The sequence below is a fragment of the Stylophora pistillata genome, chromosome 6 (genome assembly GCF_964205215.1).
Source record: "Stylophora pistillata chromosome 6, jaStyPist1.2, whole genome shotgun sequence".
Taxonomy (NCBI): Eukaryota; Metazoa; Cnidaria; class Anthozoa; order Scleractinia; family Pocilloporidae; genus Stylophora; species Stylophora pistillata.
Window position 1 is genome coordinate 12,334,691 of NC_142524.1, and position 22,135 is coordinate 12,356,825.

General features: G+C 38.8%; 2 long non-coding RNA genes and 1 other non-coding gene across 4 annotated transcripts in view; 1 reads left to right on the forward strand and 2 right to left on the reverse strand.

The window, feature by feature from the left end:
• The window catches only part of LOC148728287 (uncharacterized), a 37,232-nt gene extending 33,659 nt beyond the window's left edge, over window positions 1-3,573 (reverse strand). For both annotated transcript variants that reach the window (XR_016002398.1, XR_016002397.1), the window contains exon 1: window positions 3,378-3,573. This is a non-coding gene — a long non-coding RNA (uncharacterized LOC148728287). The remainder of the gene's footprint in view (window positions 1-3,377) is intronic.
• Trnai-aau (transfer RNA isoleucine (anticodon AAU)) lies at window positions 783-855 on the reverse strand. The gene has a single exon. It is a non-coding gene; the product is annotated as a tRNA-Ile (tRNA).
• Window positions 3,574-4,064: 491 nt separating the features above from the next.
• Window positions 4,065-6,270, forward strand: LOC148728288 (uncharacterized). Its single transcript, XR_015988699.1, has 3 exons — window positions 4,065-4,179; window positions 4,863-5,130; window positions 5,376-6,270. It is a non-coding gene; the product is annotated as an uncharacterized LOC148728288 (long non-coding RNA).
• The last annotated feature ends 15,865 nt before the right edge of the window (window positions 6,271-22,135 follow it).

Here is a 22,135-nt window from a genome sequence, read left to right on the forward strand (position 1 = left end):
CTGTCTTACGCACACTTCATTTGTCAACCAGAGCCGCGCGCCCGCCGCTGTTCGGGAACCGGAGCCCGCGCTCCTCCCCGAAGAGACTCTTCTCGGGCAGGAACGAAAAAGACCAAACTCGAGATAGCGGCGGAAATCGAGCCTAAGGGGATAGTTGCAGAAAAAAAATCATATTCCAGGTTAAAATTAGTTGAGTTGACCTTGCTGTAAGTCCAAGTCCATCTAGATATTTTAAAAACAGAATTAAAAAGATATACTGGCATCAAACTCACAAAACCTCCGAAAAAATAGATCATAATTATGGATGAAAATGCAGGAGACTTGAGGTACAATCGTGCACGTCTTGAACTAATAAGAATTGATAACGTTTGAAGTAAAGCTTGAAATGAAATTATGGACAGGCCTCTCACAGCACTTCCCTCTACAGCTGGTCTTTTACACTTCAGAGCGCACACAAACTGTTACCAGCTATGCAGGCTATCGGCAGCTAAAGTATGCTGGACATCCGAACTTTTTAGCTTTTAATATGAAAGACTAGAAAAGTGCGATGTGGCATTTTGAAAGATTCCACTTTTTCTTTCACCATAAAATTTTATATTATTCCTGTGTTCCTGTGAGTAATGAACTGACATTTGACCTAATTGACCTGACATTGACCAAATGACGCTACTGTATGGAACGATATATTTTTTTTTTTTACAGTTATATTACGTATATGTGCACGATCCTTCGCAGTAAAGCACTATTTAAGCAGTAGTGAAAATCAGACCTGAAAAAAATTCAGGCCTGTACAGGATTCGAACCACTGACCTCTGCGATATTAGTGCAGCGCTCTACCAATTGAGCTAACAAGCCAACTGGGAGCAGGCCATCAAATTAATTCGAGATAAACCCGTAGATGATAAATCAAACAACAAATATATATGAAATACATATATATGAACTGCGGTTATGAAACGTATATGTGCACGATCCTTCGCAGTTATTTTAGTTAGTACTGAGCACGTTGAAGGTCACAATAAACTTATCTATCGAAAGATATTTCTTCTATATTTCTGCCACAGTTTATTTCTTTAACGATCCAGAGACAAGCACTATCTTTTCGCAGCCTCCGCTCATTTCATTCAAACGCGACAAAAACAAAGGCAATTTTTTGGTCAGAAGTTCTTTTCAGACTAATGACCAACCAGGCACTTTTAAATGCGCTCGTGCACGATGCAAAACGTGTCCTTTCATTCACAACACTGATAAAATATCGGGACCTAAACGATCCATTAAGATCACAGATCACTTGACGTGCACCTCCGCCAATGTAATCTATTGCATAACTTGCACTTATTGCAAAAAGATATACATCGGCGAAACAGGCAGAAGACTAGGAGACCGATTCCGAGAACACCTTCGAGACGTGGAAAGGAATAACAAGGACGCATCGAAACCAGTCGCTAGACATTTTAATTTACCTAACCATTCTAAGCAACATATGGCAATCTGCGGTCTTTCCTTGCACTCAGGGGGCACGGAAAGCCGTAAAAATCTTGAACAAAAGCTCATCTTTCAAACCGGCAGTCTAAATCCCACAGGGATCAACGAACGCTTTTCATTCCACTAATTTTTCATGTTTTTCTCGTTGCCATGCTCCCACCAATAACGTAGCTCCATTTTCTGCCTTTAACAACACAACCCTCAATTGCACACACAACCCACAATTCCTCTATTCGTTCCGACGAAGGGCTAACGCCCGAAACGTCAGCTTTTGTAATCATTACGGTGGCCAATTTACCATTTAAACTTTGTTGATATATCCAAATTATTTCTTTAACGCTGCGTTAAAGTTAGACTTGCGTTTGCATTCCAATTTTAATCTCTAGAATACAAAAACCAATACTAGTTTTCTATTTCGTAACCTCTGAACCCCACTTCCAACAAAGTTTCTGTTTTAAAAAGAATAGAGAATATACAGCTGATTCAAAAGTTTCGAGACACATTGTTTTCCATAGCGGCAAATCCGGCTGGATCATTTGACATCATTTATCCATTGCTTTTTAAAAATTCATCATGTCAGAGAGAAGTAGTATGGAGACGATAGAAAATGATAGAGTTGAGTGTGTGTGGCTGTTCGCCGATTGTTATTCGCTTCATAGTGATACCGCCACTTTCCGTCGAGATTGTTTTCCCGCAAATCAATAGGTCTTACGGGCATCTCATATGCAGTATCTAAACCAACTTTCATAATTCTTAGTGATAATTAATGATTAGATTTCTGTACTGTATCCATTAAACTTAATTTCATGGAAATGCCAGTCTTATCTGATATTTCAAAAATTATTATTGAAAGGATTTAGTTGTCACAAAAACGTGACCGCCATGAATACCTTCCAAACTCATGAAGTATATTTTCCTGATTAATAACAACAGGCAAGTGTTATTCGTCATCCTTTTGTTTCAAAATATCTTCTTGACAAAGAACATAGTATACTTGGTGAGCTACTTCAAAATTAGGTGGTATGAATGAGAAAACTTTCAGCCATTTCAAATTTGTCATAAATTCCGTCCTCAATCTTACCATGCATGGTGAGAGAGAGAGACCTTATTTCAAGAGGGTAGCACGTGACAGTAGTTAAACTGATAAACCTGTGGCCCTCTATTAACCCACCCATCCCACCCCAGGGGAGGACATCCATCATGCAGTAATCTCGTGTGTGGGAAATTAACATCTCCTACCCCAACCCTGCAAGAGACGGGACCTCCATTTATTCGTCCCTATCCGAGAAGACTAGAATATCTAACCATTTCTTGATGTCATAGAAAGGTAGCAAATTCTTCTCAATTATTTTAAGACCCTGAGTGTCGGTCCGGCCGAGACTCGAACCCTCGACCTTCCGCACAACAGTCCAGCGTTCTATCCATTGAGCTAACCGGGAGCCGGTTACGAGTTACTTCAGTTAATGCTGACATGAATTAAATGTGTTTTCAAAAAAACTGTCTGCTTCGAACAATAGAGTGACCGCTTTTCGAAACGCTTGAAAAAACACAACTCCCCAATGTATTGATCATTTATCCGCTCGCTTAATTTGAAACATAAACACAAGTATACGTATCACGCACGCGAACATCAACACAAGAACCTTAACAAAGGTGGGCATCATGTTTTATGTGGAAATTTCATCAGTATCTGTAAAATAAACAGAACATTACAAGGGCGCTTGGGGATACGAATTTTATCTTCTCTTGCTGAATGTATCTTTCAGCCGTTCGTTTCGCTCACTCGTGAGAGATACTTACAGCACTCGGAGATAAAATTCGTATCCCCGCGCAGCCATGTAATATCCTCCATAAACAGCTTTTGATATCACAGCTCTTAATTGTTAAAATACCTTGCCAGCGATGTGACGACTCTTTTCGAACAAAATCAACATCAAATTAATCAGTTCCCATCTACGAAGACCTTTAACAAATCTTCCATGACCAAAGTGACTCATGCACTTCCGCTCAAACATGCAGCCCCTCATTTGGCAATAAACCGCACTTTCTATCGGTTTATAATACTGTCGTAATATTATCTCAAATGGGATGTTTTTTATCCGCTTTCGTCGGCGCTCGACGTTGCCTGATCGCTTGACCTCCCGTCTGTTTTTACGAAAGTATTCCGCCCCCTAAGCTAGACGGATTTATGTTAAAAATACACACGAGGCACTCTTTGGGTTGTGAAAGATTCTTCTTTATCTAAACTCTTATTTTAATTAATATCGAATCTTCAACCCTCATCTATACAGTAAATGCTGAGATTTTTCTTTAAGTAGGAGTTGAAAACTGCGACGGTTATACGACATTCTTCATCAGTCGGCTGCTTGCGTAAAAGTTTATTTTAGCATCTGCAATTGAGTCTTCACGCTTTGTACGTTCACCAAAGCGGCCTGCCTCACAAGGCATAATTACAGTGTACAACAAACAACTGATTATATTTTGGGTTCAATACCCCTGTGGTTGACAGTAATCGGCCGTTTTCCGAGGTCACCTAAATCCTTAAAAAACGGAATCTAAAGTAAAAAAGAAAAGCCACGTCGGCATCAAAAAGAACAAACCTTTTAAAAAACAGATCACATACAGAGCGCGAAAATGCAGGAGACTTGAGTAAGAATTGCGCCCAGAACTAAGAAGACCTTGATTACGACTGAGGTAAACTATTTATGAAAAACAACTCGGACTAGTTAGGGTTAAACTTCCGCCTGTACGGTTCAATTCAGTTCAGTTCAGAAAACTGAAAAGGAAATGGCCGCTAATAGACTTTATTACTAATACAATGAATTTGTACTCCAACCACTTCTTGTTAATCGCTAAATACCGCGGGAAAGTACACTTCATAGCTCTTCACTGTTTTAAAATGACTATGTACCCGCCAACGATCTGACTAGTTGCATACGATGTCTTCAGACGCTTTGCAAGCAAAATTAAATTAGCAAATTAGCCAAGTGGCAATCTCGAGGACCTCAAAAGTGCCACCCTTAAAAAATTGTCTTTGATTAATGAGACCCAAGCAACCACAAAGAAACCTTTAAAGAGCGCCTTATTAATCCACAGTTGGTTGATGTTCCGCCGCTCGACTATCGTTTTGGAATGTCTGCGTGCAGAACAATTCTAATTGGTTCCTCTTTACGTACAGAGGCTTCATTAATAATTTATATTATACGTGGTTCCTGTACACAGACAAAAGCTTCGTTTGCTGCTTTGAATACACGATTTCAGTAAGAGATTTACAGTGTAGAACAATGTCAACTATTGAGATTGTGAGCCTCGCCTGTCTCTTTATTTTGTTTATAATCATGTGTTTGGTCGTCAAGAACCACTTTGTCTTGACACAGATAAGGCAGCAAAGGATCATGGTGGATGTACAAAACAGAGCGAACCAGACAACTGATGCGCCTCTACAACCCAGAGAGGGTGAGGTGGCCGCCATAGGAATACATGTCATACCGCACCAGAGAGGAGTTATGGAGTCGGGAGGAAACTACATAGGGGCAGCGATCGGTATACAGCGTATGGCTGTGGAGCCCAGTACATGTGTTCATCAAAGAATTACGAATCGCCCACTACCTCAAGAAAACGATGAATAGCACAGTTCAAAAGAAGGTAAGAGAAATTAATCAATCCGTTTAGCACTATAATATTATATTTCAATATATTAGCTCTTTCAAGCTACTCCTTTAGCCAATTTTCAACTGTCGATAATTGTTTATTCAATTTCCTGATATGTTTCTGTTGTTATAAAATTACTGCTTTGAATATACACAAGCAGAAATAAATCGCAAGCGAAGGCAGATAGCAACTTATCTGAGATCATGCAATCATTTTAATGCCTATTTTTATCTTTATAGGTCTTTTTCAGACTTTTCAGACCAGCTGGAGCATTTGATATCATTTATCCATTGCCTTTACAATGTTAGATTTGAGTACGCGTGGCTGCTCTAATTGTTATCCAATTCATAGTGATACCGCTATACTTGTTTTCCCGAATTGTTTTCAAAGCACTCAATTAGATCTTGAAAGCATGTCAAATTAATGTAGTGGATAAGTTAATTATCGTCAAAGTCCATGATAATTATAAGATTTCTGTACTGTATCCACTAAACTTATTCTCACGAAAATTCCAGTCTTATTTGATATTTCTTCAATTATTATTGAAAGGAATTAGCTGCGGCACGCTGACGACACTCCGTATTTCCAACACGCAGACCAGTGTGTTTGCGTGCCATTTCATCAACCGAAACAGAGAGTGTGACCTTTTACAAAATTAAAATAAGAAGCCTTCCAGTCATTTTAAGTGCCTTTCAACGATCAATTCACGCTATCAAAATCACTCATCCGCAGCTCAGCGTCAAACAACTGCCAAGAACTAAGAAAACAGTGCACAACGAAAACATACAGGAACGATGATTAAACGCACACAGCTGTAAACAAATGTCTATGGAAATTGCATTGAAATGATAACTGTATATTTATCAGCCACGCTAATGCTATCATGAGGGCCTAGCTGGGGGGGGGGGGGAGGTCTGCATAACAAGTCACATTGCGAGATTTAACAGGATTTATAGTTACTGTCGTGAAACTTATTAGCTCCCATAGGGTTTTGTTTTCTGTTTTGTTTGTACAGAGTTCAAGGACATTTATGATTGACAGTTGATCACGAGACTTTTAAATTAATTACTCATGTGCTTTTTGATTAAGGACAGTTGTGAATACGAGTCATCGAATAAACACGTTAAATAATTATTCGACAGTTACTAACCATTTGCCAGCCCACTCAGAGATCCGAATTGTTTAAATCCCAATTGAGGTGACCAGCTGATACGACGGGCTCTACAATCGCAAACAGTGTAGTATCATTGACATGAATCAAAGGAAGAGAGGCGAAAATCATCAATTATATCATTAATGTGAATAAGAAATAGAAGCATGTCCTGACACAGACCCTTGAGGGACTCCAGAATTGACTGTTCAGTATTCAGAGGATTGCCCTTCTATAACTACCCGCTGCCTTCGGTTACGTAAATAACTCTCAAACCGTTAAAGTAAAGGTGGTTGTACACCAAGACTCTCTGACTTACACAACAAATAATCGGCATGTCACAGCTTATCAAATGCCTTACTCAAAGGAACACAACACGTACCTCTTTACCACTCTCCGAGGCTTCATATATTTTGTGTACAAAGAAAATCAACCAGTAAATTACTAAATCACACACTGGAGCTTATGCAGAAATCAAATCTCTATCAAAAAATTGTACAGATGAAAAAAAAAATCATTTTTTTCACAAAAACTTGCCAGCAGAGAGACAGGACGGTTATTCGTTTTGAGTTGACGGTTATCATTTTTAAGAGAAATAACATTTGCAATTTTCCACTCACTAGAACACGGACCAAGTGAATCATGAAATAGATAAAGCGAGTAAAATAGACACGAAAACCATTGCATCACATCTCAATAATCTCGTTGCCTGACTCCATCATAACCACACTCGGCCTTCATTCGTTCTAGCACTCGCTCTTCTGCAGCAATAACAGAGCGGGATAACAAGAAGAATGGTGTTGGCTCGCTTTTTCAGTCGAACGAAGGCAAGTCGCGAAAAGTGCGAGTCACGCGCGAGGGGTTCGCGCTGCTCCACTCTCGCGTGACTCGCACTTCGTGGTTGACTCGCGCTTGCCTTCGTTCGCCTGGAAACACAAAACAAGGCCGGTTCCACAGGCTAGTTCAGAAAGGAAGGCGTTAAAGGACGCGTTTATGATGTTTCTAAACATGATCGCCTCACAGCCAGACTTCCGCGCGACGATAGCATGCATGACTCGCGCGACAGACTTTCCCGAAAAAAAGCGACTGCTTGTAGTCAAGGCAACAATTGTCTCCCGACGTCTCATTGGGTGAAAAGGTCAGCAACAACATAAGATCACCAGTGGGCAGGGAAAGTTCAATTATTGTCCTGAGACAGTTCACTTTGCGTGCCATAAGGCTATCCACGGAGTGTTTCCACTTAAATTAGACCTCCTTAATGGCGCAAATCAATGGGAACAACAGACTTGATTTAGATTTTCTTGCGGCGCGACACCAGCATGTGGGCTTTACATTTCAATTTAATCAAAGCACCTCCCTTCAATTGATTTGAAATCACAATTGATAGCTACCACAGTTTCGTTTGGCCTTGGTCTAAAAAGTATGTACTCGCATGTCACTCATATCCTCATAATACTGGTGTGATGTTCTACTCATGATAGCTCGGACAGAAAGCCGCCTAGGTATTTAATTTTAACGCGGCAATCAAACGGTGAAGTTAATAGACTTGTACTTCGGAAGTCTGTTGACGAGCAGTACTGAGGCAGTCAGAATACAATTTCTAAGGCCCTTAAGTTACGTTTAAGCTAAATCTCCAGGTCCGGCTCAATTTGTGCATCCATGTGAATGACATAGACAGGTAAAAACGAGCGATATAATATCCCGACGTTTCGGCGACTTCATTGCGCCATTATCAAGGGTACAAATGAAAATAAAATTAACAAATGCGAGTTCAAGAGTTACAACTAATTTACATAGGGGAGGTAGCTACACAAATACTTTAGCACGGACAGAATCCATTTGCACGCTCAAACTCGGAGTCAATTGTTTGATGTAAATTAGTTGAAACTCTTAAACTCGCATTTGTTAACTTTATTTTCATTTGTACCCCTGATAATGGCGTCATGAAGTCGCCGAAACGTCGGGATATTATATCGCTCGTTTTTACCTGTCTATGTATTACTAAATCTTTGTTCATGTGAATGACACTACAAATATTTTTTCGTTTTTCATTACGCCCATAATTAACCCGCACCTACTGTGAGAAGCAACTGTGAGAATGAATTAACCAATCAGGGCGATCGATTGATGTTCTGGTTGACTTACTCCTGAAAAAATTGTCAGTAGAGTACTTCAACTCGGTTCCTTTCTACAGACATAAGCTTCATTTGTTGCTTTAGATAAACACTTTCAGTCAGAGATTTACAGTTCAGTACGATGTCAACTATTGAGATCGTAAGCCTCGCCATTCTCGGCTTTATTTTGTTCATAATCACGTGTGTCCTCCTCGAGAACCACTTAGTCTTGACAAAAATAAGGCGGCAAAGAGCGGAACAGGTTGGTGCCATGTTGGATGTACAAAACAGAGCGACCGACCCAGACAGCAGATACGCCTCTACAGCCTCGAGCGGGTGAGATGGCTGCCATAGGGATGCACGTCAAACCACATCAGAGAGGAGTTCTGGAGTCAGGAGGAAACGAAATCTGTACAGCAATTGGTATACAGCGTATGGCTGTGGAGCCAGGTACATGCGTCCATCAAAGAATTTCAAATCGCCCACTTCCTCGAGAAAACGATGAATAACTCAGTTAAAAGGTAAGAGAAATTAATCAATCCATTTAGCACTATTATATTTCAGTTACCCTTGCTGCTCTTTCGAGCTACTCCTACAGCCAATTTCTAACTTAGCTTAGTGCTGAAAAATGACTTATTCTACCCCCCAATAACATGTTTAGATTGTATCAAAATTACCGCTTTGAATATACGCAGGCAGAAATAAACTGCAAACAAAAAGGCAGATAGAAACTTATCTGAGATCATGCAATCGTTTTAATTGCCCTATTTTGATTTGGACAGGTCTTTTTCAGACTCTCCAGAGTTGCTGTAGTTTTTGACATCTTTATTTGCCTTTAGCAGAATATAAAATAATAGATTTGAGTGCGCGTGGCTGCCAACATTGTTATTTGATGTTTCTATATCAATTTTCGTAAATGTCTATGATATTGATCAGATTTCTTTACTGTAAACATTAAACTTAATTTCACGAAAATGCCAGTCTTATTCGTTATTTCACTGTTTTTTAAACTTTATAAAAGCCTAGTCCGTCCGATACTCGAGTACTGCTCCCCAGTTTGGTGTCCGCACCTTAAAAAAGAGTCAAACACCTTGGAGAAGGTACAACGTAGAGCAGCCAAAAGTGCCCTTGGAAAAATTGGGCAAGATATGACCTACGAACAGTGCTTAAAACTTCTTAAATGGCCAACACTTGAGCAAAGAAGATTATTCTCGTCACTTATCGAGTGTTGAATGGCCTTTTACGTCAGGGTTGACGATCTGGCAGAGTGGTTTGGGGTTTAAAATCGGTAGAAGCATAAGCTGTTTGATGAAAGTGATGTCAGTGCCTGTTCCTACAGCTCTTCTCGTGGCCGTGTTGACCGATCCTTCAGCGGCACTGACGTCCACAGAAGCTGCAGGGTAAGGCTAAGACAAAAAAATAATAATAATAATAATAATAATAATAATAATAGTAATAATAATAATAATTATTATTATTATTATCATTATAAAATATTGTTGCCGCCCATTTGTTCTTACATTTGGTAAACGAGGGAATAGTTTTTCGACTAACTCGCGTTCTTCGTAAACCGTTTTCAGCTCTCAAAATCTTGCCGCTCCGTCTTCACTCGTGGTCACACGCCAACTACACCAAAACAATTAATCATGCATGCATGTTAATGTGATGTTACGTAAGTTGTTTGATGACAATATATTTGTTTAACAGTTATCTTAATTTGTAATAGGCACATTGAAGGTCACAATAATCTCATCAATCGAAAGATGTATTTTTAGTATTTCTGCCGGGGTTTATTTCTTTAACGCCGCTTAAGTAACCACTGGTACGAAAATGCTGGAGCGCGTTAAGGTTAGACTTGGGCTTTCCATTCAAATGTTTATCTCAAGAATACAAAAATCAATAATAGTCATATTTTATAACCTTCCGTTCGATCCCAACTTCCAACAAAGTTCCGGTTTTAAAAGGAATTGAGGAAATACAGCCGTGTTCAAAAGTTTAGAGACACATCGTTTTCCTTATCCACAAATCCTCTTGTTTGTGGTGGTTTTAGTCATCAAATGTAGCTGTATGTACCCGTATGCCACTCGTTTCATAGTCGCTCTGATCATTTCAGTGGAAGATGGAATATTGCCCGTTAGCTGTGTTGATTGTCTAAGCTGGATGGGACAGACAGACTACAATAAAGTTATTATTATAAAACGTTTTAAACCAGACCGTATTGTCAAACTGACTACTGACGTCAGTATATTTGTCCTTTACCATCACAAATATCCAGAAGGTCAATACAATGTATTTTTGTTTTCTTCCTATATATTATTAGATTATTTTACGCTTACCTCCTCAGTAAATTGGTCTTATTTGCATCTGAAATGCCTATACATTTTTAAATAGCATCTTAAACTTGTTGAAGCAGATTTGAAAATGAGGCAAATATGAAGAGCGACGTATCTTCGGTCAAATGTAGATAAAATAAATTGAAAACGAGAACATGACCGTTTGTGTGAAGGTTTGCATACATTTTCCATTCAAATATCCGAGTAAATTCCAATAATACTTGGGAGAATAGCTTGCATGAGCAAATACAAACCCAAAACTTCCATGTACCGACAGCAATTAAAGATGATTCTCCTCTAGACAGGAAACTTCAAAGGCTTTGACTTCAAAGGATATTTTCGTATCTCTCTCGTAATTTGGAGCGGATGTAAACTAAATCAAGCAAAACATGTCTGTTAAAATTTGTTTGATAAGCGACGACGTTGTTTCCTGCTAAAACATATGAAATTAAACTTATTTCTTTTACCTCAACAGCTTCGCAATAACAAACAGGGTCGTTTAAAAATCTGGTGACAACTTCAGGGCGGGGTAGCTTTTTGTAGCTAGGGAAACGGTCGGTGCGAAATGTTCGGAATACCGACTTGCTACTTGACGACGTCTGTCAATGAGTTTAACTGGCTCGCGTGTCCGGTCGGGGATTGTCTAAAGACCTATAAAGAGCCGGATCGGCAAACGAGACAACTTAATCATATCTTGTATCTGTAAGGTCAACAGCTCCTGGATGCCTTGACTTACAAAAGAACTTGTAGCCGCATGAAAGTGACATTTCATACAAACTCAACATCTAAATGGCGAGGAAACTACTTCGTGCTTTGGTTCTCTCTGTGTTATGCCTGTCACTGTGAGTAAGCCATTTCACATAGCATGTACAAACGTACAGTTTCACCTTTAATCCCGCTTACTCTAAGACTTTCAAGATTTTAAGTGTCCTTTTTTTTTTTTCAAATTTGCAGATGTATTGCCAAACCCACCAGAAAAACGTTATAGGTGAGTACTTTTATATTTAATATCTTCATCATGTAAAATCGATCGCGGTTTCTTATATACTGAAACTCCATGTCTAAGTCAATAACTGAACAGCCTATACGCAGACTGCCTTGTTTAAAAAAACAAAAATTCCAAGCTTAAATTATAAGTTTATTAAGCCTCCAGTTGGGGCATACAATTTTAGGGAGAGGAATAAATAATTTAATAATTTTGGGGATAAAGGATAAGCAAAATAGTACTAGGAAAAATGTGATTAACCTCGGCTCCAACATTAATTATTCTTGTTTCGTATTTTCCGCTTTCGGGAAGTATTTCCCTAATTGATAGATCAGACCAGAGTGTTTGCATGTTATCAACCGAAACATGACGTCCTAAAAAAATTAGTGTCACGAATAAGAAGCCTTTCAGTTACTTCAAATACCTTTACAATCCATTCACCATGCAGTTATGCAATTTTATGTCGCTTTCAGGCCCGGTATTTTTTCTGGCTTCTTTTGTGACCTTCCTTTTTAAAACAACAGATGACCACAAGAAGCCGATAGCAGATTGAGCATTATTCTTACACGAGACCCAAATGTTTCCCAAATGTTGATTGCAAAAGCAATTAAAAACTTTCAAAACAATTGAACGATCAACTCACGCTATCAAAATCACTCATCCGCAGCTTAGCTTTAAACAACTGCCAAGAACTCAGAAAACCGTGGACAACGAAAATACACAGGAACGATGCTTATAACACTACAGCTGTAAACAAATGTCTAAGGAAATTGTGTTAAAATGATAACTGTATACTTATCCACCATGCCAACATTATCATTAGGGCCTAAGCCCTGCTCCCTACATATGCATAAGGGTAGGGTAGAATTTGGAGATACCTAGAAAAAATTAATCAGTAGAGCTTAGTCAGTCAGACTTTCAGCTACCGATAACGACTCCTCGTTTTCAGAGAAGGAGGGTGTCATTTTATTTTACTAGTATCATAGAGAGTTTTCGACGATACATGTGAAATATGTAAATTGTCAGTGGTCAGTCAGAATTACTCGTAATACATTTCGCTCGGTCGAATGTAGTATAATCTAATCTGGTAAATTACATTGTAGTCGTAAAGTTGTTTGATGATAATACTCTTTTTAGCAGTTATGTCAATTTGTGGTAACAGGCACGTTGAAGGTCACAATAAATTTATCTGTTGAAAGATGTTTATTCAGTATTTCTGTCAGGAGGTTTTTCTTATAACGCCGCTTAAGTAACTACTGGCACGAAAAATGTTGGGGCATGGTAAGTTTGGACTTCCGCTTTTCATTTAAATTTTAATCTCACGAATACAAAAACCAGTGGTAGTTTTATGTTTTATAACCTCCGAGTCCCACTTCCAACAAAGTTTCGGTTTTAAAAAGAATAGAGAATAAAAAGCATTATTCAGAAGTTTTCGACATATTGTTTTCCATATCGTCAAATCCTTCGAAAGACGCTAAGAAAAACAAATTGTACATATGCATTATTAACCGAGCGTGAGGTCAAGATGGCTGGATATTGAGCAATTTGAAAGAGGCTAATATCCAGCCATCTTGACCGAACAAGCTTGGTTAATAACGCATATTTATTGTGGTGGTTTTAGTCATGATCGTATGTATCCGTATGTACACTCATATGTCTGGTTTACTCGTGTGAGGTCTTTGTCGTTTTACATAGTCATGATCCCTCAGGTAGAAGGCCGCCTAAGTATAAAACTTTACGCGCTGATCAAACGGTGAAGATAAAAGACTTGTACCATGGGAGGCTGATAACGATCAGCACTCAGCTAGTCAGAATGTATTACAAATATTTACGCTTCTGCAGATTCAGGTTTATGCTGAATCTCCAGGTCCAATACTACACTATTTGTAATAAATATTTTGCCCCTACGCGCCCCACTTGATAATTTGGAGGAGACAAACCTTTTGTCGAGATTTTTTGGTGCAGAAAGACTTGCATGAAGGCCCGGGGGGAAAAATATCCGTGTGAGATCATTACACAATTACACTAGAAGTATCTGGCACGTCAACATTATAAGGGACTTAACGAAAGTGGGCATCACTTAAATAGAGTAAGCGACAAATTATTGCAAAAATCCTTTGATTAATTCCTAAAAGTTGATAATTTCTCTTATTTAGAGACGCGCATCAATTTTGTTTCAGGAACTGAACCGTCATGGATACCGAGTCGCTTAATGCTGTTTGCTTTATCTTGATGGTTGTAGCAACGTGCTATATAATCAAATTCTACCACATGGTAAGAAACATGCAGGCACCAGGGAATCAAAGAGCTGTTATGGAACCCACCAGGATGAATCATGGTCAGAGTGTCTCAGGAATAGCCAGGGAACCCACTGCTCGTCGTAGAGATATGGAAAGACCAGAACAGCACGGAAATACAACTCCCGGCGGTGTAACACGAAGAAAACGACATCCACAAGAACACGATGAGCGTTTTCCGTGACAATGTAAGACAATCATATAGTGCCGTCGTACTTTTCATCATATTTATTTTCTTCGTCTTTATCTACACTTTTTGTAGTGGCCATAGGACTGCCTTTTTATCACCTTTTCTTACTGAGCTGAGTTTGAGCTGTAAAGAATATCTGGAAAAAGCATTTAAACAATTCAGCATCCGACGGCCTCGATACAACAATCAGACATGCGAAGTTTTTTAGCTTTCAATACGTTGTGGCAGCAAGTCTTCAATAGTTTTAGCTTTAGTCAGCAAGTCTCTAGTTACCAATAACGATCCTTCGGAATGTCCAATTTTTTCGTCCTCTCAATTATATCTCAAAAACTTCTAGGAAACGTGAGCACCTGCGTTAATATACAATTAGATTAGCTTTGATGCATTTTTTCTTTAGGACCTCATTGTCAAGGATTTTTATGGGGTCAACCGTTAACCTTCAGACGGCCAAGTTAGTAGCTCAGTTGGAAATTATCCATTCTAGTATACTACATTTTATAAAACAACTGAGCTATGGACGTGTCGTTTATTGCACCAGTAACCCATAGAAAATTGAAGTTTACTTTGTAGAGGCAATAGACCAAACTTTTCTCGTTTTCTCCCAACATCAATATCCCACGTAGGTAATTACGTCGACAGACAGTGTGGTTCATTGCATAAGTCGCCGTGTGGTTGTTCTAATGACAATGTATCTTCAACGGTAAATTTAAATTGTATTAATGGGACACGTAAAGGTCAAAATAGACTTATCACTCAAAAAATGTCCTTTGTTTCTGCTGGGGTTTACAACTTTAACACCTCTTATAGTAACAAAAACCGTGAACTCGTTAAAGTTAGACATTCACGTACCGCTTCCATTCAATAAAATCAACCAATAGTACTTTTATATTTCATAACCTCCGAGCCCCAACTTCAACGAAGTTTCGGTTTAAAAGAAAAATAAATAGCTGTATTCAAAGTTTTCGAGATACATATTGACTAACCCCTTTAAAAAACACGGAAAGAAAAAAAAAATGTATTTATATATACTCAAACATGTCAGAAGATCATAAGGGGCTCCTTCCATTATAAAGTTCGCAAAAGTGAAGGGGTCATCTTTTCCACCGTTGCTAAACTGAGAATTTGATGCAGTCTCGAGAACTGCAAAGAAGCAGATCGCTTCAGATGAAACATCTTTCGACTTGCTTCGTTTCGTGTTTTCTCTGTCCTTTCGGCATCGAAGTTGATGATCTATTAGCTTGTCCGACGGACACATTACAGTTCCTCGCATATTTCACATGGTAAAGCTATGACAGTTAAGAATAACTGAAAAAACTTCGGAACAATTCAGTAGCCGACGGCCTCAAAACAACAATCAGAAGGTTTTTTAGCTTTCAGTATGAACGACTGGAAAAGTACGTTGTGGCATTTTCTCAGTAAAATTTCACTTTTTCTCTGACCAGAACTGAATCCTTAATATATGCGTGACGTCACTATCCTGAGTATAAAACAATACATTATTTCGATTGAGTGCACTGATTTGATAGAAAAATAGAAAAGTTTTCCATAGTTCTAGCTTTAGCGCATGAGCAGATCCTCTAGTTATCGATAACGATCCTATATTATAACATAAACTCTTAGGAAATATGTGGGCACCTGTGGCTATTTAGAATTAGTTTTGCTGTAGGAGCCCATTGTCAAAGGTCAAGTAAAACGACCAAGTAAGTAGCTCGTACGAAATTATCCATTCCAGTATACTGCATTTTATAAATATCCGAGCTATCGCTAAATCGTTTATTACACAGGTAACCAATAGAAAATTAGGGTTTGTTTTGTAGAGGCAATTGCAATGGACCGTTTACCGGCTTTACAAACGTTTCTCGTTTTCTCCTTCCAACATCCTGCGTTGGGTTATTACACCCATAAGCTTATAGACAGTGCGGTTCATTGCTTAACTTGGCTTATGGTTGTTTTAATGACAATGTATTTTCAACAGTGAATTTAAATTGTATTAATGAGCACGTGCAACGTCGAAATAAACTTATTAATCGCAAAATGCCGTTTATTTCTGCTGGGGTTTATTTCTTTAATACCTCTTCACTGCAAGACTCTTATATTAACTACATGCACAGAAGTGGTGGGCACATTAAAGTTAGCCATTCACCACTTTTACTCGCAATACAATCAATTAAGAGTACTTTTACGTTTTATAACCTTCGAAACCCACCTCAAACGAAGTTACGGTTTCAAAAGAAAAACAGAATAGATAGCTGTCTTCAAAAGTTTTGAGACGCACGTTAATTAACCCTTTATAAAGCATGCCATTGCGTACTGAGAACATAGTAAAAGTACTTATACTAATGTAGCACACATCGCTTCGCGATCCGTGCGATATCGGTTTTCGCGTGCAATTTAATGCGGAATTCCCTCGTCAAGTAATGAATTTTCCTATAGAAGCGAATAACAATGCGAACAGCCCACACATACTCAACTCTATCATTTTCTATTGTCTCCATACTACTTCTCTCTGACATAATGAATTTTTAAAAAGCAATGGATAAATGATATCAAATGATCCAGCCGGATTTGCCGATATGGATAACAACGTGTCTCAAAACTTTTGAATCAGTTGTATATTGGAATCTCTTTTCTTTTTAAAACCGAAAGTTTGTTGGAAGTGGGGTTCAGAGGTTACGAAATAGAAAACTATTATTGGTTTTTGTATTCAAGAGATTAAAATTGGAATGCAAACGCAAGTCTGAACCTTAACGCGGCGTTAAATAAATAAACTGTGGCAGAAATATAGAAGAGACATCTTTCAATAGACAAGTTTATTGTGACCTTCAACGTGCTCAGTACTAACTAAAATAGCCGTGAAAAAAATATCGTTCCATACAGTAGCGTCATTTGCTTTCTTAGGTCAATGTCAGTTCATCACGCACAAGAACGCAGGAATTATATAAAATTTTATGGCGAAAGAAAAAGTAGAATCTTTCAAAATGCCACATCGCACTTTTCCAGTCTTTCATAACAAAAGCCAAAAAGTTCGGATGTCCAGCAAATTTATCTGGTGATAGCTTGCATAGCTGGTAATAGTTTGTGTGCGCTCTGAAATGTAAAAAACCAGCTGTAGCTGAAGTGTAAAAGACCAGCGCGGTGAGAGGCCTATCGGTGTCCATAATTTCATTTCAAGCTTTATTTCAAACGTAATCAATTCTTATTAGTTCAAGACATGCACGATTGTTCCTCAAGTCTCCTGCATTTCGTCCATAATTATGATCTCTTTTCGGAAGTCTTGCGAGTTTGATGCCAGTATACCTTTTTTTCAACTTAGATTCAGATTTTAAAAGATCTAGCTCGACTTGGACTCACAGCACGGTCAACTCAGCTAATTTCAACCTGGAATGTGATTTTTTCTCTGCAACTACTCCCGAAGGCTCGAATTCCGCTGCTCTCTAGCGTCCGGTCTTTCTCGTTCCTGCCCGAGAAGAGTCTCTATGGGGAGGAGCGCGGGCTCCGTTTCCCGAACAACGGCTGGTAATCGAGCTGCGAGGCGGGCGCTCGACTTTGGTTAACGCATAAAGTGCGAGTAAGACAGCCGAAGGCCGCATGGAAAAGGAAAGAGATCATTGCGGGTGCCAAACTAAACTTTGAAGCAGACGACTGACGAAGAATGTCATCTAAGGTATCTAAATCAAACTGTTGTCAAGTATAGCATTGGATACCGGAGGGGTTTAACGCGACTCCTACTGAAGGAAAATCTCAGAATTTTCTGAAGGTGATCACAGCGCAATCCAAGCCTCGTGTTAATGTGTATTTCAAAAGAAAGCTGCCTAATCTATTAACATTAGAAGCCCTAAAATGTCTGACAATACAAAGCAGATCAGAAGTAAATCGCTAAAAGATCAGTTATAAGAATATATTGATTAAGCATTTCCACCAATTGCAACAGCAATATGAGCGATATAAAATGATTATGCTTGTTTATCCTAGCCTGTAATGTAGCTCTTGGGCCACGTGTCTTCAGTTTTGACAGCAGTTTTGTAGAATTAATCAGTTTAATCAAGCGCCGGATCGCTTCTTAACCGTAGAAAAGGGCGTAAAACAAAGACAGAGTCTGGTGACCACTGAAAGAATTTCCTACAATCATTCTCGGTGAAGATATCTAACTCACTCAGCACTGGGAAAGAAATCTAGTGGTCAGTGTGACCAATTATTGAAGTCAAGAAAATTATCTCTACAAGGTGACGTTGTTGAGGAATGATTAACACCCCCACTATTCCTTTCAGAACCGTCAACAAAAAACAATTCCTACATTTTTCGAGGTACTGAATAATCAATATTAAGGAATGAACAAAGTTTCTCTGCAATGATTTGTTTTTCACTCTATTTAGGTAATGCCCACCTTTGTTAATAGTAATACAGGCTTTAGGACTATTGATTAAACCGAACCCTTCTAAATTGCATTTTGTAAAATCATACATATTTAATCAGCCAGTCAAACCATAATGCGCTTGAGTTTTGTAGGCTAATATTGACGTGCTTCGATCCCCTGATGAGTAAACAGTCAACATTTCAATAGTTCACCGGCAAAGGAAGCTGAAGAAGTACCAGGCTGGAAAGTAGAATGAAATGGTAAGCTCCTCAAGCTTACCATTTCATTAGTAAAGATACCATAAGTGAGCAGCCAACATTTACATAGTTCACCGGCAAAGGAAGATAAAAAACTACCGGGCTGGAAAGTAAAATGAGATGGTAAGATTGAGGAACGGATTTTATGACGAATTTTAAATGGCTGAAAGTTTTCTCATTCCTGCCACCCTTTTTTGGAGGAGCTCACCAAGTATACTCTGTTTTTGGTCGAGAAGATACTTTGAAACGAAGGATTACCAATATCACTTGTCCATTGTTATTAAGCAGGAAAATACTTTTCAGGAATGTGGAAGGTATTCATGGCGGTCACGTTTCTGTGCTCCGCAAGATCTATGTGTCTTCTTCCCACAGCTAAACCCTTTCAACAACTATTTTTGAAACATCAAATAAGACTGGAATTTCTGTGAAATTAAATTTAATGGTACAGTATAGAAATCTAATCATTATCATGAATAATTACATCTATATCGCACATCTATATCTCCATACTACCATACTGAGCTTCATAGTACATCTCCTTTCTGATATGATGAATTTTTAAAAAGTAATGGATACATGATATCAAATATTCCAGCTGGTTCGAAAAGTCTAAAAAGACCTGCAAAGATGAAAATAGGCCATTACATGATTGCATCATCCCAGATGAGTTGCTCTGTCTTTATTGTTTGGAGTTTTTTTCTGCTGGCGTCAGCAGTAATTCTAATACAGTCTAAACATGTTATCTAGAGGTAGAATAAGTTATTTTCCAACACTAAGCTAAACTAAAGATTGGCTGTAGGAGTATCTTGAAAGCGCAGCAAACGTAATGGAAGTATACTAGTGCTAAATGGATTGATTTATTCTCTTACCTTTTTTTAACTGAGCTATTCATCGTTTTCTCGAGGAAGTGGGCGATTTGTAATTCTTCGATGGACACATGTACTTGGCTGCACAGGCATATGCTGTATACCAATCGCCGTCCTAATTTCGCTTCCTCCAGCTGACTCCAAAACTCTTCCCTGATGCGGTATAACGTGCATCCCTATGGTAGCCATCTCACCCACTCTAGGCTGTAGAGGCGTATCTGCTGTCTGGGTCGCTCTGTTTTGTACATCCATCATGGCACCATCCCGCTCCGCGACAGCCCTTTGCCGCCCTATCAGTATGAAGATTAAGTTGTTCTTGACGACGAAACACATGATTAAGAACAAAATAAAGAGACTGGCGAGGCTCACGATCTCAATAGTTGACATTGTACTGAACTGCAAATCTGTGACTGAAACTGTGTTTTCAAAGTAGCCGAAGAAGCTTTTGTAATTAAAAAGGAACCGAGTAGAAGTTACTGGAGTTTATGCATGAGTGGGTCAACCAATACCAATTTAAAACCTTAGAAAAAAGATTTACTTTATATATGGCAGCGATAGACTCGGCGCATGTCTAATCTGTTTACGCGCGTAAAATCACGTGCCAGGTCGTGGTTTGACCCTTTGACAAAAAATTTTTCTTGTCAGTAATTTAGGAGAGCAGTATGGAGAATATACATGCTGATGTCAGGGGGGGTAAGGGTTTAACGCAGAGATTTTCCTTTAGTAGCAGCTTAAAACTGCGCCGGTTAGATTACTTCCTTATTCAGTCGTCCGCGCGAAAATTTATCAGTAACACTTACAGTGTCTTTGCGCGCTTTGATTGTCACCCAACTGAACCGGCCTGCCTTGTAGATGTACCTAGAATAATCAACAAGCAACATTGTATTTTGGGCTAACTGACCACACGGTTGACTACGATCGACCGATGTCCATGTCTGAAAAAATCCTTTTAAAACAGAATCGTAGGTTTATAAAAAAGGAACACCGGCATCGCAATCGATAGAACCTTTGTAAAGACAAGTTACACCCATGGCGGGAAAATGCAAGAGAACTTGAGGCAGAATCGTGTTCCGAGCTAAGAAGACCTTGGTTACCACTGAGGTATAAAATTATTACGTTTTGGCCACAGAGTTCAAAACATTGAAAGTAAAAGGACTGCGATCCCTGTGTTTGCTGTAGATGAGGATTGGGCATTAGGGATTAACTGATATAGAATATTTCAAGGAAAGGAATAGATATTCTTTCACAGCCCAATCAGTGGCTCTCATGTGCATTTGTAATGTACTGGCCCGGGTGCACTGGGCTGACAAAATTTGTGTGGCTGCACCAAAAATCTCTAAGAGATTTATCTCCGTTAAATTCAATTTTGGGCGTATTAAAACAGAGCAAAATTTTCGTTAACCACAACTGAGGTGTCATACACATGAATGTACAAATTGAGTACTACTTGGACCTGGAGACTCAGCTTAAACGTAAAATTCAGAGCCTTAAAAAATTGTACTCTGACTACCTCAGTACTGATCGTCATTTGCCTCCAGAGTTAAAAATCTGTTGTCTTAACCATTTCATTTCCTTGCAAAAGTTATATATCTAGACCTATTAAGGCAGCCTTCTGCCTAATGGTGTGTGTAAATCGGTTTTTCTTCCACCGAAAAGCTGAAGTCAATGAGACTCTTTTTACTTAGACAAAAGAAGATTTAATGCGACTTTTATTCATCGGATTCCTGCGTTTTCTGTTGTGAAATTTACGGATAAAGTATATTTTAGAAGAACTCAAAACTTCGTTCAACGTTTCACAAATAATAAACCGTGTTGAAAAATTCAGATATTAACGAATGAGAGTCACATTGATTAACGTAACTGTTAACCCCAACTACCTCTCGTTTTAACTTTGTGAGTTACTTTTTGTGCAGGATTATTGAATAACAAATTGTTTTTAGGCCGCGTTTCAATATTTTTAAAAACAAATTTATTAGTACCATAAAATTTTTCGAAATCAGTTTTTGCAGAAAAACCAAAGTGATTTGAGAGCGACTAAAGAAGAAAGAATTACTATTATTTATCCCCAAAAGGTTTGACCGAAGTCTTTGCTCAAAAATTCTGCCCAGCGGGCAAAATGAGATATACTTATGAAAAATTGCAACGAAACTTGAGATGTTCTGCAAAGTGACTCAAGCGAAATGGATACCGCCTGCTGTGAGGGGGCCGGATGGGGGAAAATAATCAAAAAAAGGGCAAAATAAAAGACTTGAACCACACTCTTCATCCTCCTCTACCAACATGCTTAGACGATACCTGTCCCTACACCCTCAGGCACAAATCATGATCAGCTGTACCTTTACAGAAACGTTACTACCAGTAGAAAGAGGTACACTGAAGACTTTTTCACTTTTAAGTATTTTGAACAAATGTGATGCATGTTCTGGTGTGGTGTATATAAGTTGTACTGCATA